Here is a 16434-nt window from a genome sequence, read left to right as displayed (position 1 = left end):
AAGTTGAGCAATGTTCAACTTTTGAAGCTGAGCTGGAAGCGTCAGCCAATCAAATCCCGTTTATGCAAATCTGACAGTACAAGCGCGTGTTGTGTTCAAGGAACCTGTCCTTGGCCAGGAAAAACAGGCACTCACTTGTTTAATTATTTTGCAGTCTAGATTTCTTCTTCTTTTCTGAAGTGAGAAGTTGTCCGTCAGTCGGACTGACGTACTCACGTACTGACGGACGGACCCCCCCCCCCCCCCCCCAAAACGAAAACTCTTCGGTTCTCCACGGATTACACAACTCACCCAAATCAGCGTCAAAAAAGCGGGAGGCGCCGAAAAGCGACTAATTTGCATCACTGATTAAAGATCCGTGTTGGACATCAGAACTCCTGCTCGTCCCGTGTCTCTCTGAGTCCTGACTCTCCATTGCTGCAGAAGTTTCCCTTAAACACACAATGGCAGTAGTAGTCAAGTGCTTTGAAACACAGCCCGGCGTCAACATATGATACACAATGCAAATATTATGTTTTAGAACATAAACTCAAGGTTTAGTATCCAGAATACCGGAAATCTATTTTTTTTTTCCGTGGGGGAGGACCCCCACCCGTTAAAAATGTCCCCCCCATATTCAAGATGCTTCCTACGCCCATGTAAATCACGTCTTTGTTTTCATGTGCAAATCAGCGTAATCCCGAATACATTCAAAGCCATCTCCAGGTAGATTTCGACACCAGGGCTATAACAAATAAATACAATTATTTATATAATGTTTTTTAACCGCCAATCTTTTCTGGACTTATTGTATGGTTTTGTCTTGTCAGTTATGGTTCACTTGAATATGATATACAGTATAAGACAATTAAGCAGAAAACCTAATTATTTCAGAGAAAAAACATGTTCTGACATTTCTGCATGGAAAACATTTAACTATTTATAATTTATCTACATTTTTGGCAATTATCTTACCGTTCCTCAATGTATTTATAAGTCAAATGATTTGCAGCTATACTTTAAAGATTGCATACTTTTAAAGTTTCTATGACTTCTGTATCAAATTCCTAGTACTTGCAGCACTTTGAGCAGATCACCATACAACTCTACTAAAGGATAGAAGAAGATCAGAAATAGTTGGCTTTTGAAATGGGGAATTCATTTAGTGTAGCAAGATATTAAACAACGACAGACACTGGTGGGAGAAGAGCATTTACAGTGGGGCAAAAAAGTATTTAGTCATCCACCAATTGTGCAAGTTCTCCCACTTAAAAAGATGAAAGAGGCCTTTAATTTTCCTCCTATCTCAACTATGAGAGACAAAATGAGAACAATTTTTTTTCCCAGAAAATCACATTGTTCTGATTTTTAAAGAATTTATTGCAAATGTTGGTGGAAAATAAGTATTTGGTCAATAACAAAAGTTCATCTCAATACTTTGTTATATACCCTAATTTGGCAATGACAGAGGTCAAACGTTTTCTGTAACAAGGTTTTCACACACTGTTGCTGGTATTTTGGCCAATTCCTCCATGCAGATCTCCACTAGAGCAGTGATGTTTTGGGGCTGTCGCTGGGCAACACGGACTTTCAACTCCCTCCAAAGATTTTCTATGGGGTTGAGATCTGGAGAGTGGCTAGGCCCAGTGTTCGAATTATTACCCATTTGCTTTCGGGGGAGCCCTATTTTTCAGTGCACATCCTGCTACTAAATATATCACACGCACTTTCTGTTCACTGGCGCAGCAGCACGGATTCGATCAATTGCTATAAAATCACTCGGCTACTACTACTACAGACGGTGTCACTACGCCGGCGGCTGTGGCCGTTGTTGAAGCCTCTTCAGGCTCCGCATCGGCAGGCCTCTCCCTCGGTGTGGAAGTTGAGTAAAGTTAGAACGATATTGGCAGATTCAGATTTCACGGATCAATAACTCATGAACAAAACGTTATTCAGACAAAAATTATGTCTCCTAAGTACCGTGGTAAAGTTGACAACGAATTACAATCACATGTTGATCAAAAAAAGCCAATACGTGCTGTCCTCCACACTGGACACATTAAATTGGTCTCTTTCCGCAGCCGAAGAAGAAACGAGTTCTCAGGAACCGTCTGCAAAGTGCAACACCGAAAAAAGAGAATACAATAATATTCAATCACTTCACTATTATACAGTATATTACTACCAAACTCACTACACACATCAATAGTCTCCTGATGCTCATACTACAGCAGAGAGTTTGGAAGAATGCGCTTTTGAATAATTTTGGGGAATATTTCTAAAGTAAAATCTTCAATAAATATGGTATAACCTTCAATAACGTTACTATTATATTTCTACCAAACTCACCACACACATCAATAGTCTCCTGTTGGTCATACTACAGCAGAGACTTTGGAAGAATATGGTTTGGAATAATTTTGGTGAATATTTATACTGTATAATAGTAACGTTATTGAAGATGATGCCATGTTTATTGAAGATTTTACATTAGAAATATTCACCAAAATTATTCAAAAGCACATTCTTCCAAACTCTCTGCTCCTGCTGAAAAAACCAGCATGGACCAGCATGGTGTTGACCAGCATGGACCAGCCTATGTTGTGTTTTGGTCACCAGCATGGACCACCAGCATGGACCACCAGCATGATGGTCCATGCTGGTGGATCATACTGGGGACGATGCAGCATAGTATGCTGGTTTGCTTGTCACCAGCATACTAGCATAGTATGCTGGTTTGCTGGTCACCAGCATACTAGCATAGACCAGCATACAAGCGACCAAAACACAACATATGCTGGTTTTGCTGGCATACCAGCAGACCAGCATTTATCTATCACCAGCTTATGTTAGTATTAAATATACAATGTATTCTGGTAACTATCAAAATGAAGACATTGTATAGTGTTCATAACAGTATTTTTATTTAATAAATTATACATTAACAATATAATAATTACAAAAAAAACCTATATCTAAATTAATATATCATCTAAAATAGATGCATTTGATTTAGAAATAACAAATATAATTCAAAATGTAAATAGCAACAAAGAAATTATAAACATTTTTTTGTTTTGTTTTTTTAAGTATTTTTTTATTTTTCTTGTTAATATCCATTACCTTCTCTGTGTATCTTCCGGTCTTTGCCAATCCGGCCAGCATTTCTTGGTCCTCCACGTATTTCTCGTGCAGCCATGCTTGAAGCAAACTGAAAATAAGAAACAACAATGTTTTAACAAATCATATTAAATTATGTGATGACACAACTGTAAACAGAATAGCTGAAACTTTAACAAAATAAATAACTCAGTTACCTCTAATCAATAACCCATGTTTGTATCATTTAGTTAACTCCGTGTGTTGCTGCTAGCATACATAATATATACCTGACGTGGAAACGTTACTTGTGGATGGGGCAATAGAGTTACTAGAAATTAATTTATTAATTATAATAAAAACGTAGCTCAAGCATTTATGTAACTTGATTTGAAGCGTGTGTGTGTGAGAGGGGCAGCACCGTGTGTGTGTGTGTGTGTGTGTGTGTGTGTGTGTGTGTGTCCCGCTTTGTGCAGGACTGCACACACAGCATTTGTATCATTTGTCCCGCGTCCCACAAATTGATACGTCACGCATTTCAGTGACAGTCGTGTGACTCCTCGGTCCTCCGGTAGTGACCCGGAAATGGATTTCAGCGCGCCATGTTGAAGGACATCTCATTTCTCTAATGGCGCATTTCCACCGCAGGCCTAGCTTGGCCTCGCTCGGTTTGTTTAGGCCTTATTAGGCCCGGCTCACTTTAATGCTGCGCTTCCATTACAGTTTAGGAGCTGGGGCAGTAACTATAACACAGTGTAGGCGGAGCCGTGACATCATCTTATCTTCAATGAGCACCCGTGAGCACCCCAGAAAAACAAACATCAGCCGTTAGCTGTTTGCACTTAAGCTCCTCATATCTGTTCAGAAACTAGACAAAAGTTAAACAAGTACAAACCACTGACTGTCTGTGTCATGGCGAATACAGTTGCTGGTTTATTTATGTCTGTATAGGCCGTTGTGAGTGTGGACGGTCGGAGCATATAGCCTATATTGCGTTAGCTTAGCCGATCTCCATTTAGACAACAAATCAAATCAAGTTTTATTTATATAGCACTTTTTTAAACGATTTTTGGTCGAGCCAAAGTGCTGTACATATAATAAAAATACCCTACAGTAAAGACACTTTACAGCAAATACAACAGCACAGTTTGTGCAGAATATCAGTATGAGAAAACGACACCCTCTGTCCTTAGACCCTCACATCGTACAATGAAAAACCTCCGGAGAAAAACCCACAATTTAAAGGGGAAAATGGGAGAAAACCTCAGGGAGAGCAACAGAGGAGGGATCCCTTACCCAGGACGGACAGACGTGCAATAGATGCCGTGTGTAAATTGAAAAGATAATACATTTTACAGCGTAGGTAGACCAAATGTTTGGAAATGCATGTGTCGTATAATAAGAAGATCACGCATTTCGCCTGCCGTCTGTCTACAGACTTGTCAAAGCATTAATTCATGGTTTTTACTAACCGGTATCAGTATGTTGTTACTTCGGCATCATTTTGAAACGTGTATTACAATTAAATCACGGTCAAAAATTGTCATCTTGTTGTAGTTGTAGCCCCCTTGACAGCGATTCTCTCTCTAGTTTAGCAAACTCAGCCCGACTCAGCCCTGTTTGTTGGCCTCGATAGAACCACGATTTACTCTGTCCAGAAAAAAGGTGAAAAAGTAGCCCCGGGCCAAAACTAGGCCAAGTGGAAGCGCAACCAAAAACGGGCCCCGCACGGCTCGGCACGCTTAAAGCGAGCTCCGTGCTGCAGTGGAAACGCGCCATAAATGCACATCGAGGACCGAGCTTCGAGCATCGAGGAGGCTCTCAGTTAGTTCGTTCTTTGGCACAAATCACACCTCATAGCCTCACTATAGTGTCCCAATATTACATTTCAAATAACCAAGAACTTGGTATCTCACAAAGAGCAAGTGGCTAGTGCTGCTAAGAACATACCTTTCAAACCCCATAGTTTCTGCAGGGTTAGAGGCTGCCTAGTGGTCTTGTTGGTGGGGCATTCTTTTCCAGTCAGGCTCGTTTCCCCTAGGTGTCGGTGCCCCAAAACGCCACAGCCAACTCCTTCACGAACATGGAGTCCCTTGTGTTGTTTTTTTTATTTTTGCCCAGACCTTTGGACGCACTGGAATCTCCCCTTGCAAGTGAATCTGAAACATAAAATGTGTACAGTAGCCTATACATAAAAAGGTAGACACTAATATGTGACTGAGGAGCAAAAATAAAAAGGCTCCACTATGGAAATAATATATACCTTCCCATGCGGCTCACTCTTTGAAGGGGATTATTGGGGTGTGTGGGTGTCCAGGGTGCCGGCTCACACTGTTCAGGTGTCTCAGATTGTTCTTCTACAGAATGTGAATAAGACAAAGAAAGGACAAAAACATTTCATCAATAGTATAAATTAATATGCGTATATCTTGATGGGCTGATTGTTTACACATTTCACTGCCATCTTGTCTGTTTCTTTTATTGTAGTTGCTGATGAAAGTTAAAATGCAAAATCGATCCAAGACTGTCATTATTATTTGCTTGCAATTTAAAAACAAATGTACTTACTTTGTGAAAATACCTGGTTTAATAGTTTATCCAAATTAATTTTTAGATTTGCTGTCCTGTAGGTGGCGACTTCCCTTCCAGCTCAGCTTTGGAATCCTCCAATTTAGCAGATCTTTATAATGTAATGAAAAATAAAATGATCAACAAAACAGCCTTTTAGCCTACCACCAGTCGAATCTGTTGTTACCCTATGACTGGTAAAAACACAAACATTAAATGTACCTTCTCTATTAACCGTCTAAAGATTAGTTCCTGTTGTAATTGTGCAGCTGTATTATCTGGGAAATAGAAGAATCGGGTAAGGATTCGGTATTGGCAGACAATCTATATCAAATGACTCGGATCGTTATTAGCATCAGCATTTGATCACCTTTGTCTACTTGCAGCCTAAATACAAAGATAACTCCACTCCTCTCCTACCACTGCTTACCTCTAATAAGCCTTGGTAGAACTAGTGTCCTAGTCATAGGGTCCAGGACTGACTGAAGACATGTGGAACAGAGTCCCAGACAGGCATGGTTCCATGTACAGGGAACTGGAACTTTGAACAGGTGTTTTCATCTTTTCTGCCTGAAGATTCACAAGTTCTTGATCAGATGTTTGATGTGGGCTGGCATGATCCTTTCTGCAGCGAAACAAAGAAAACATTATTAATAATAGCAATGATGGTAACAACAATAATATTAGTATAACTATTTATATAGCACTTACACAATTGTAAAGTGATTCTCACTACAAAAATAAAGAACAAAACAATATCATCAATACAAAAACTAAGCATTAAAGAAGTTCAGAGACAAACATCCTCTTAAGTAAAAGACCAAATCATGTCAAGCTTTAAATCTTTCAGTCTTTACAATGCACTGTTGGAAATGACATTCCAAAGGCTAAATTCAAACAAAAAAATAACTGGGTACCAGATAGCTTTACCTGATAGAACACGTTCCCCCTCCGAAAATCTCCCAGCATGCACCAGGAAGAAGAAGAGGAAGAAGCAGAAGATGAATTTTTCAGAACATTTCCCTTAAAAATAAGAACAACATACCGATTTATTTTTAGAGCATCCATTTCTGTGGATGTCCCTTGACAATGATAAAATCAACAAAATCTTCTTGGATCCTTGGAACTCTGATTCTTTTTGGAGGATTTGATGAGTCCTGGTCAAAAGGTAACTGTAAGTGAAGCTAACGTTAATGTTTAATGTCCATGGTAATGATTTTACCTTACTTTAATTTCGGTAGTTTATATACATACATATACAGTATATACGGTTTATGAAGTCCGCATACTCTAACCGGTTAGAATAATCCGTTGGCTTGCAAAGTGATTCTCTTAAACCGACGGCTTATTCTAACCGTTAGAGTAAGACATCTTAACGTACCAGTAACGAATATATTACAACTAATATAAATATATATATATATATACGGCTTATGAAGTCTGCATACTCTTACCGTTAAAGTCTAACGGTTAGAATAAGCCGTTGGCTACTCGCTTATTAATTATTAATGTTAAGGTAGCCTAATTATTCGTACCTTTCACAAGCAGAACCTGGTCCTTGAAATATTTTTCTTCCCAAAGAATGGGATAGAGGATGTCCGCATGATATGTTTTTAGGTTGAAGTTTTGGATGTTTGTTATAGGTAGCTAAAATAGCCTTAAATCTTTCCGTGTATTTCACATAAGCAAACATCCTGGCTGACAGATGTCGGGCCGAACGGATTACTTGTATACATTCTTGGCCTCATGCGCTACCTATTTCTTTTGCGCACGAGACACTGCTCTGGTATCTTGAATTCTAGAATGTTCTTCTTAGAGCTGTCATTATAGCATGAAGCGCTGTCATTCATCTTATTATGTAATGCAGTGGCGCGATACAGTCTATTATTTTACTGCCTGTTTTTGTCAACCTCCTTATTATGCTTAGGCTACTGAGTGATCCCTATCCTGTACCCTCATTGGACAACTGTTTTTACTTTCCTAAACATGGCTAGTCGCATAGCATCATCCATGTGGACTCTAGTTTGTTCATGCTTTTAGTTTTTTCTGATATGTGCTTTAAGTCACTCTCATCTGTCTGGACCCATGCTAGGTCTGTTACATAGACTGGTCTGATCCTGACGTTTGAAAAGGGAGGCAGGGGAACATAAAATATAGCATGGTGTTGCTACTGTACAGCCAGGCCTCGCCTCGCCTCTTGAAAAAGAGCGTGTACTGCCTTCCTCTGAGTCTGTACACAAGTCCTGCCCTGCCTATGTCAGACTGATCAGGTCTGAGCTCTTTTACTCTCAGCTTTCCCTCCAGTGTCCTCCTCTCAAAGGGTGTTTCTTTAAGTGACTAAACATAATTTTCCTTCTCCATATTTGCTATCTAGTTTTGTTTACACTCCCAATCCCAGACCACTCCCTCGACCCTACCCCTCCGTGACGGAGTGAACTCTGTCCGTAGCCACACTCGCAGCTCAACGAGGCTCCCTCCTGTCAGGTGGAGGGAGTAAATACAGCAGCAAGCTCTGGGACGGCCTCCCCTCTCTCCGGCAGAAACAGGAAATGCCGTAACTGTATGTAACAACGGTTTCAAATCAGCATCTCTTTGACAAAAAATGTAAATTAATCACTCAAATAAAACTCCAAACATATTTCATTGTGTTACTTTTTTGTAAAGCTCTTTTAGTTTTAAACCTGATGTTTATAAGCTTCTTAGTTTTTGCAACAGTCTGTAAATATACACAACTTTATAATAAAATGCACACATTTACCTTTTTCTAGACTAAACACAGGTATGATCCTAAGTTTAAAAAATATGAGGTTATCATGAGGTTGTTAACATCGCAGTTTATCAGTGGATGTTTGCTGGAACTACTTGTAAACAGCGTGACTCCGGTTAGGTAGAGACCGGTCTCAAGTCAGCACCGCTGCAGACTCGCTATTTGAGGGCTTGATAGAGAGGCGAAGTCCCGCCCATCTACTTCCGACCCATGGGACCCCGGAAGCGGAAAATTATACATTGACGTCAATGGAGAGAGAAAAGTCATCTTTCGATCCCGTTTGAATTGTGCCACGAATGACACATATGATGTTTGTCAAATTAAAAGAACATTTTGCAAGTCAAAAAAATAAAAATGTGTCGTAAAACTGTGAAGTTACAATTTTTTTTGTGTGAAACCGCTCAGTGAACTACAGGTCTCTGGTCTCGCACAATACGCGTCACCATCACAAAGATGGCTGTCACGTTAGTAAATTTCACCTGTTTCTTTCAGAATGAGGCGAAAAAGTATAAAACGAGGTGAAAATCACTACAAGTCTGGGCATGTTGAGAGCTGTACATACACGAAAGGGAGCGGTTCTGTAAGAGCCAGCATGCGGGATCGGCTTTACAAGGTTTCAGTGAGTAATATGAGTGCAATGTTTAAGGTTAATGTCAGCTAGCTAACAAGGTACACTAACGTGTTTTGTTTTAGAAACTAGTTTTCTCCTTAAGAACTTTGTGGTGTCTGTGTATGCTGTGGATAACATTAGTGTTCACAAGAACAAGATACACTCCCGTGTTTTGTTTTAGTTGCTCTTCAGATTGAAACGGCCAGTTCTATATAGACTATATGTGTGATCTCCTTTTTACATCTCGTTGTGTCATTTGAGTTTATTTGCTGTGTGTAGATTCAAGGATTTTGGTTATCTTGTCCAGGGATGCAAACTTGTCACCTTTCGGCGAAATTCTCCGTTTTGAATCCAAAATAGGTCGTTTTTGTGATTCCTGTAGATCTGCAATAAAAATATTTTTGGGGTATGGGAGGGGGTCTGGGACCCGGATTAATGTGCGGCCGCGAGCTTTTTTTATATATATTATAATGAAGCGTGAGCTGTGTGCTCGAGTCTTCCTGCCTGTCGGCTCTGCTCATGATGTATAATAAGCCTCTGCTGCTCGGCGATGATGGTCTAGCTTCAGCAGCTACATTACCTACGGTGCGTTCGTTAATATTAACTGTGCGTCCGGAGTCCCTGTGGCACAGACTGGACCGCTGGTGAACAGCTGTTAGAACGGGCCGTTCAGGTGTTCACAGTAGAGCTCCCTGTCGGAGCGGCAGAGCGTGATGTGCACTGAAAAGTTTTTTTTCCCCGTCGCAATATTATCTTTGAGCTAGCTAACTAGCATACATTGTCACTATCTGCTAACGTTAGCTTTAGCCTTCGTTTTCTAATCGTTTTTTTCATAGGCTATAAACAGAGGTGGTATAAGTATATATCTTGGAATTGATTAAAATTAGAAGTACTCAGTTCTTGTACTTGAGTAAAAGTAGAAGTACCAGAGTGTAGGAATACTCTGTTACAGTAAAAGTCCTGCATTCCAAATGTTCCTCAAGTAAAAGTAGAAAAGTATTATTATCAAAATATAGTGAAAGTAGCGACAGTAAAAGTAGTCATTTTGCAGATTGGTCCATTTCAGAATAATATGATATGTTTTATAATGATTGATCATGAAAGTGTTCTCAAAGCTGGTAAAGGTGCAGCTAGCCTGAATGACTTTGTATACTGCAGGGTAGCTTTTGGATTTACTCCAGGTGGAACTAAAGTCTGATTTAACACTTGATTATATTTCACATCATTCATCCACATCTGTAAAGTAACTAAAGGTATTACATACATGTAGTGGAGTAAAAGTACACCATTTACCTCTGAACTGTAGTGGAGTAGAAGTACAAAGTAGCAAAACATTGAAATACTTAAGTAAAGTACAAGTATCTCAAAATTGTGCCCAAGTATAGTACTTGTTGAGTTTATGAACTTAGTTACTTTACACCAGTGGCTATAAAGATAGAAAGACTAAGCCTTGGACAGAGGCCTGAAAATACATTTTCAAAATGCTCAACAGTGCTGCCAAAATTATAAACTGACTACTACACAATTAAAATAAATGCTTTTTATATATTTCTATTAGATGTGACTCTATGGCGTTTCTGTTAATATTAACACTGCTGCTTTAGTTGTTCTGACTGCTAAAATCCTCTGTTATTCCTCATTTTAAAGCCGATATTCTGTGGGGTCAGGGGGCTCGGATCCTTGTCACCTTTTTCATACCTGATGAGTTTGCATCCCTGTTAATTTGTTTGGTTATCTAGGCACAGCTGTGTGTGACTCCCTCTGGTACACTGGTATGTGTTTTCCTAATGTAGAGAGCATTGATTAATTAATAAACTACACACTGACTTTAGATCCTGACCAAATCCTTATTTTTTGATCAAATGTTTTTCAAAAAAATGTATTGTATATTATATAACAGCTGCAAATCACAGACCGGAGTCTCTGCTACTGTGGACCACGAAGGAGGGGATCATCATCCCCATCCCCAAAGACCCTGCATGGCATGGAAATCTCCTCCTCCTGGAACAATTCTACACCCAACATATGCTCCCTGTGTTGGCCAGTAGAGAGGAGGACATTTAAATAAACATACTCTTAACACCCTCGGACTCTGCGTTGTGTTTCGTATGTGTGATGGGGTGTTATGCAGAGGGGAGGAAAACAGGACACAGCAGATTGGGATTGTGGTGGAGATGCTGAGCAGTTATTTAATTGTTGCGTGTAATTATTATTATACTGCGTGCTTCTTAGTTATTCCATCTTTTGCTGTAACATGGATCTGTATGTAACTCTATATTTACTTGTTATCTACCACACTTCCTTCTACATCATACACCATCATTATACATGATGGTGTATATAGGATATGTATTTATTTGTATACATATCTGTAAATTGTATAATTTTATTTTTCGTATTTGGGATTTCTCTTTTGTCCACTCAAATACACTTGGCCCTTTCTCTTTTCCATGTGGAAAATGGCAGCTGCATATTCTGCTTTTCTCATCTGCTCCCTGTCTGCTCATCTACGATGAGAAAATTATATAATTAATTACTTATAATCATTTAAACCTGTTATTACCAATATTTCACAAATTCTTCATGTAAACTTAAGAGCACAGCTGTATGTTGAGTATGTCAGCTTTGCTTGGTTCATCTTACTGGGGGGGGGGCTGCTACATGGATGTCGGTGCAGTCCACAATAATTTTGCAGCTGAAGGCAGAATGAATTTATTATTGACTCAGAATGAAGCACAACTTCATGTCATACAATACATTGACTTTATTTGTAATTGTGTAAAAAAAATATGAGCATTGATTAGCAAGCAGGACCTGGCAGGAACAGAGAATGGTGATGGATGGAGCTGGGAAGAGAGAAGAATAAAGAAAACAGATCAACTTTATTATCGGATATTAAAAATTCAATTTCAAAACAAGTTGCCGCTCCTACAGTTTTCTAGTGTGTAAAGATGATTTCACATGACCAATGCAAAATATCACACTCAATACATGTGTGTCTCTGAGGGGTGCATTGTGCCTTTGATGTATATAAATAATATACCATAACCAAATACTATTACGTACAGTGGAAATCAGGTTGCCAAAGCAGGTCAGTCCAATGTGCATGTTCCTCAGGGTCTCAGCAGTTACAGGTGAGGTAAAGAAAATAAAAGAGAAAAAGGTCAGTAACAACACTTTAAAGTAACAACACTGAATAATTATCTCTTAATAATTTTCTCTCAGTAATCACTCAACTACTGTCTTTCCAACAAACAGATTGACTCACTCTCACTATCATCACAATGAAACACGTCCAGAAGAATGTCATGCAAAGCTGCCTGCCTTCCTTCCTTCGACTCTCCCTGAACTGCCTGATCTTTTAATGGTCAATGTTAACCATTTGTGCAGATAGCATTAAGTAGAAAAGATCGCTGATACTAATGTGGCGTTAGCCTACCTCCCGCCCCCTTAGCACCTGGTGGAGGGGGCGATAGGCTACTCTTCAAATGTTTCACAAAATACTTACCATCATGACTACTCTTACTGTTTAACATTTTGGTTTACTTCATGTTAAGGCTAATACAAATGACAAGGCTAAGTAATGTAATATAATGCTAACTAACATGCTCGCTACTAGCTAGGTAGCTAACTTGACTATGTTCCATGCAAAACATGTAGCCTATATTGCCTGATATGTTTGGTCCAACGACTCCTGGTCCTTTCATCAGACGGGAAGCGATAGAACGAGCAAGTGGTATGATCTCTTTTGTGATTACAACCTCGTACAAAGCACACAGGCATCTTGTAAAAGTGAATTTATTGGAGCAATCTCTTATATTTATTGGAGGGAATAAATCAGTCTTCTTCTTCCTCTTTGCTTTGCGAGTCACAACCAGTCTTGGAGCATTATCGCCTATGACATCACTTACGCGACCCAGAATGCATTTGGGATTTGTAGTCTTTCTAGTTGCGTATTATTCATAGTCTTATATTTCAGCATTTTTACGACAAACTGTGACTTTTTTTGCATGGAAATGATTGTTTAAGATTGACAAACATCATATGTGTCATTCGTGGCACAATTCAAACGGGATCAAAAGATAACTTTTCTCTCTCCATTGACTTCAATGTATAATTTTCCGCTTCCGGGGTCCCATGGAGGCTCCCGGAAGGGGAGGGACTTCGCCTCTCTATAGCCCACTCCCCCTCCACACCGCTCCAAACTCGTTGGTTTGTAACAGCCCTCAATATGGCGGACCCTCCGCGTGAACGCGCAAACGGAGGGGTAGGGGGTAGGATGTAGGGGGCGGTTTGGGAATGGGCCTCCGTCTACTCTCTCTCATTCAAACGTCAATCACTCACTCTGGCGCTTCTGCTGCCCCCTAGTTGTTGGCGGTGTCAACAGCTGCTCCTATCTGTTCTGTACGTTTTAACGTAGCCTACAGAACAACAGATAGGAGCAACATATATCAAACTCAATAGAAATATCTTATTTCCATTGAGTTTGATTACTCTGAATCAAAAGTAACCCTTGAAATGTGTTTAAACAGAAACCTGTGTTACAATGGAAAGACTATATCCTATACAGCCTAATACAAAGGCCTATACTATTTGTATACAATGCTGCTTACATGGTTGTTAGAAAAAGAAAAATGTATAATACACAATATTCAGACACAAAATATACACCGCTTATATTCTAAGATTTGCTGCATTGCCAATACATTATTTTCTAAAGCTGTCGTGGGATTCTGTATCAGAATCTAACATTTCTTGAAAAGAGAGGTTTCACTTGATAGTTTTCTTTGTGATGCATTTGATGAAAGTATAATCTTAAATAAGAAGCCTTGTTTATATAAAAATATTCTGGAAAATATGTTATGATCATTAAACATGATTTTACTGTTTAGATGCCAAAACGAAGCTACAAAGGCTACCTGGAGCCTTGCAACAGCTTTAAAATACCTAGAACCACACATAGAAAGAATATTCAAGAGGCAGTAATTGAGGTATGTATCCCTGGAATATGTATGGCATGATTATAAAATGGCCAACCTTTTAAATTGTGTTTCTTATTTACCCGTTTAGACCCAATGACAGCAGTGTTTTTATTGTCCTCAAATAATCGGTGTGTTGACAATTTATATTTTAATATGAGCAGCATGCTTTTATGCATATACCAAACAATTTAATTGAAAAAAATGGAAACGTAATGCTATTACAATCAGTGGTGGCCGGCCCATAGGGGCGCTAGGGGCGCCGCCCCCCCTCTTCCCACATGTTTGATTGTCATTCAAAATAAAAAATAAATAAAAAAATATATTTCCAAAAAATATATATTTTTTATTTTTATTTTTAAATAACAAGGTAAATATTATATAGTTGGTATCAGTAAAATGTATAATCTACAATAAAATCTCTTTTTTTTTTTTTTACGATGTCTAAAGTTACTGATAAATCACATGTTTCCTGCCTGGCCGCAGCGTGTATCATTACCCTCTCTCGTCCGGGCGGTAGAAAGGAGCCCTCAGCCAGAGCAGCAGCAGCCAACAAGCTGACTGTTGCTATCTGTAAACTATGCCGCCGAAACATAATCTCAGCCAATCAGCGTCGTCAGAGCTGATGCTCAAAGGGCGCCCTTTCAGCGCACTGGCCTGTGTGTCTTTGAGTTGTTTGGACTCGTATTAAAGGTGACGCTACAGTAGTTGTCTGCAGGTGTAGACTCCGGTGCTCGTGGATTGCCGGAGCTGTAGATTAACAGTTACATGCTTATTGTAGTTGTAAGGGCAATGCCTGTGGCACCATGGAGCATATGTGTGGGCTGGACCTGTATTTTACAGGAAAGGAGTGATCAGAGGGTCGAGTTGTAGATTCTTGTTCAGTTTTCATCTTCCTCACCCTCTCAGACTTTGAGTTGCTCGCGCTGCTAAAGAGACGCGCTACCATGGAAACCAAACAATGGTGTAGCTGTAATAAAGTCCGAGTGGAAACTGAGGTTACCTACTGTAACCCCAGCTTCTATGAGTAAATGGCGCAGCCCTCTAAGGCTATCGCTATTGGGTAATCCCCCTGCGCCCCCGCGCAGCACTGAAACACTTGTAGTCCACGCCCACCCGCAAGGTGGGCCCCACCCTCGGGCCTCCTTCCGGTATAAATAGGAAGGTGGCCCGGCAATCTGCTCCCATACAACATAACTTTTCTTCAGCTATTCGTAGAGCCAGTGGGGCCCCGCACTTAGAGGGCTGCGCCATTTACTCATAGAAGCTGGGGTTACAGTAGGTAACCTCAGTTCTATTTCGTATATGGCTTCGCCCTCTAAGGCTATCGCTATTGGGTTAAGGGCGAAGCATGATGTAGTCTGCGCCCCACTGGGTCCGCCCGGCACTAGAAGCACAGACATACCTGCTCAATAACACCCCCCTGCCTGGATGTGCCATGCTTAATGGCTCATCACCGTACCTGGAACATAGCAAAACATGCCTATCTTCCCGACGGGGTGAAGGCTGGGAACAATACATACCGGCCGCTGTGAGAAAGTAGAGACGAAAGTCCCACCTCGTCCTGCGATCGTAGTGGGGGAACAGCAGCTCTCTGCGTGTCAGACAGGTAGGAGAGCGCCCAGCTGGATCCCTGACGTCACTCACTCTGACCAGGCACTCCGTACAAAGTGTGTCAGAGGAAAAAGGAACATCCCTCCTATAAGAGGGGAAAAGGGCCGCTCTCCGCGTGCCGAAAGGCAGGAGAGAGGCGCACAGCTGGCTCCCTGACGTCACTTACTCCGACAGGACACCCAGTACAGGGTGTGTCAGAGAGGAATGGGAGACATCCCTCAAATAAAATTTAATAAACGAACAGGGGGAAGACCAAGATGCAGCCGTGCAAATATCTTCCACTCCACATTCCTCCATGCAAAGCCGTGGAGGAGGAAATTCCTCTGGTGGAGTGCGCATTGACGTTCTCCGGGAGCTCCACCCCAGAGGAGACATGCCTGTGACACAGCCTCACACAACCTGTGTGACAGCCGCTGTGCAGACAGAGGTTGCCCGATCGAGCGCTCTCTATAGTGCACAAACAGGCGCTGAGAATGGCGCAAGGCAGCCGTGCGCGCCACTAGCAAGACAGCGCGCGCACAGGACAGAGGAGATTTAGAAAAATAGCGGGGGTAAAAACCGCGTAAAACACTGTTCCTGGGATGACAGGAGTGTTTCTTGTATCCCATGGAACTGCTGGGGGGAGAGGCTTCTCTGTGAAGTGCCGTAATGGTCTTTCATGGTGACGAGCCACGCCATCGCCGCCGCTGCCCGTGAGGCAAAAGGGCTGCGAGGGAGTTTCCACACGCTGCCTTTCACTCCGTCTCTCCTCATAAGGCGCGTACACGCCCAGGGGATGAGAGGTGTGTGCATGCTGTCCACACGAGGCGTTATAACGG

General features: G+C 40.9%; 1 long non-coding RNA gene across 3 annotated transcripts; it reads right to left on the bottom strand.

The window, feature by feature from the left end:
• Positions 1 to 278: 278 nt before the first annotated feature.
• Positions 279 to 14396, bottom strand: LOC307042594. Of its 3 annotated transcripts, none has more exons than XR_013809187.1 (8): positions 12090 to 14396; positions 6577 to 11869; positions 6077 to 6271; positions 5647 to 5758; positions 5342 to 5435; positions 5029 to 5263; positions 3103 to 3190; positions 279 to 431 (listed from the first exon to the last, which is right to left on the bottom strand). It is a non-coding gene; the product is annotated as an uncharacterized lncRNA (long non-coding RNA). The 3 variants fall into 3 exon arrangements; XR_013809188.1 differs by having other exon boundaries at positions 5029 to 5237; XR_013809189.1 differs by having other exon boundaries at positions 5029 to 5237; positions 7182 to 11869.
• Positions 14397 to 16434: the final 2038 nt, after the last annotated feature.

This window comes from Notothenia rossii, assembly GCF_949606895.1.
Source record: "Notothenia rossii genome assembly, chromosome: 6".
In the NCBI taxonomy this organism is placed as follows: domain Eukaryota; kingdom Metazoa; phylum Chordata; class Actinopteri; order Perciformes; family Nototheniidae; genus Notothenia; species Notothenia rossii.
The sequence above is the reverse complement of the archived record's forward strand: the minus strand, read 5'-3'. Positions and strand labels throughout refer to the sequence as shown.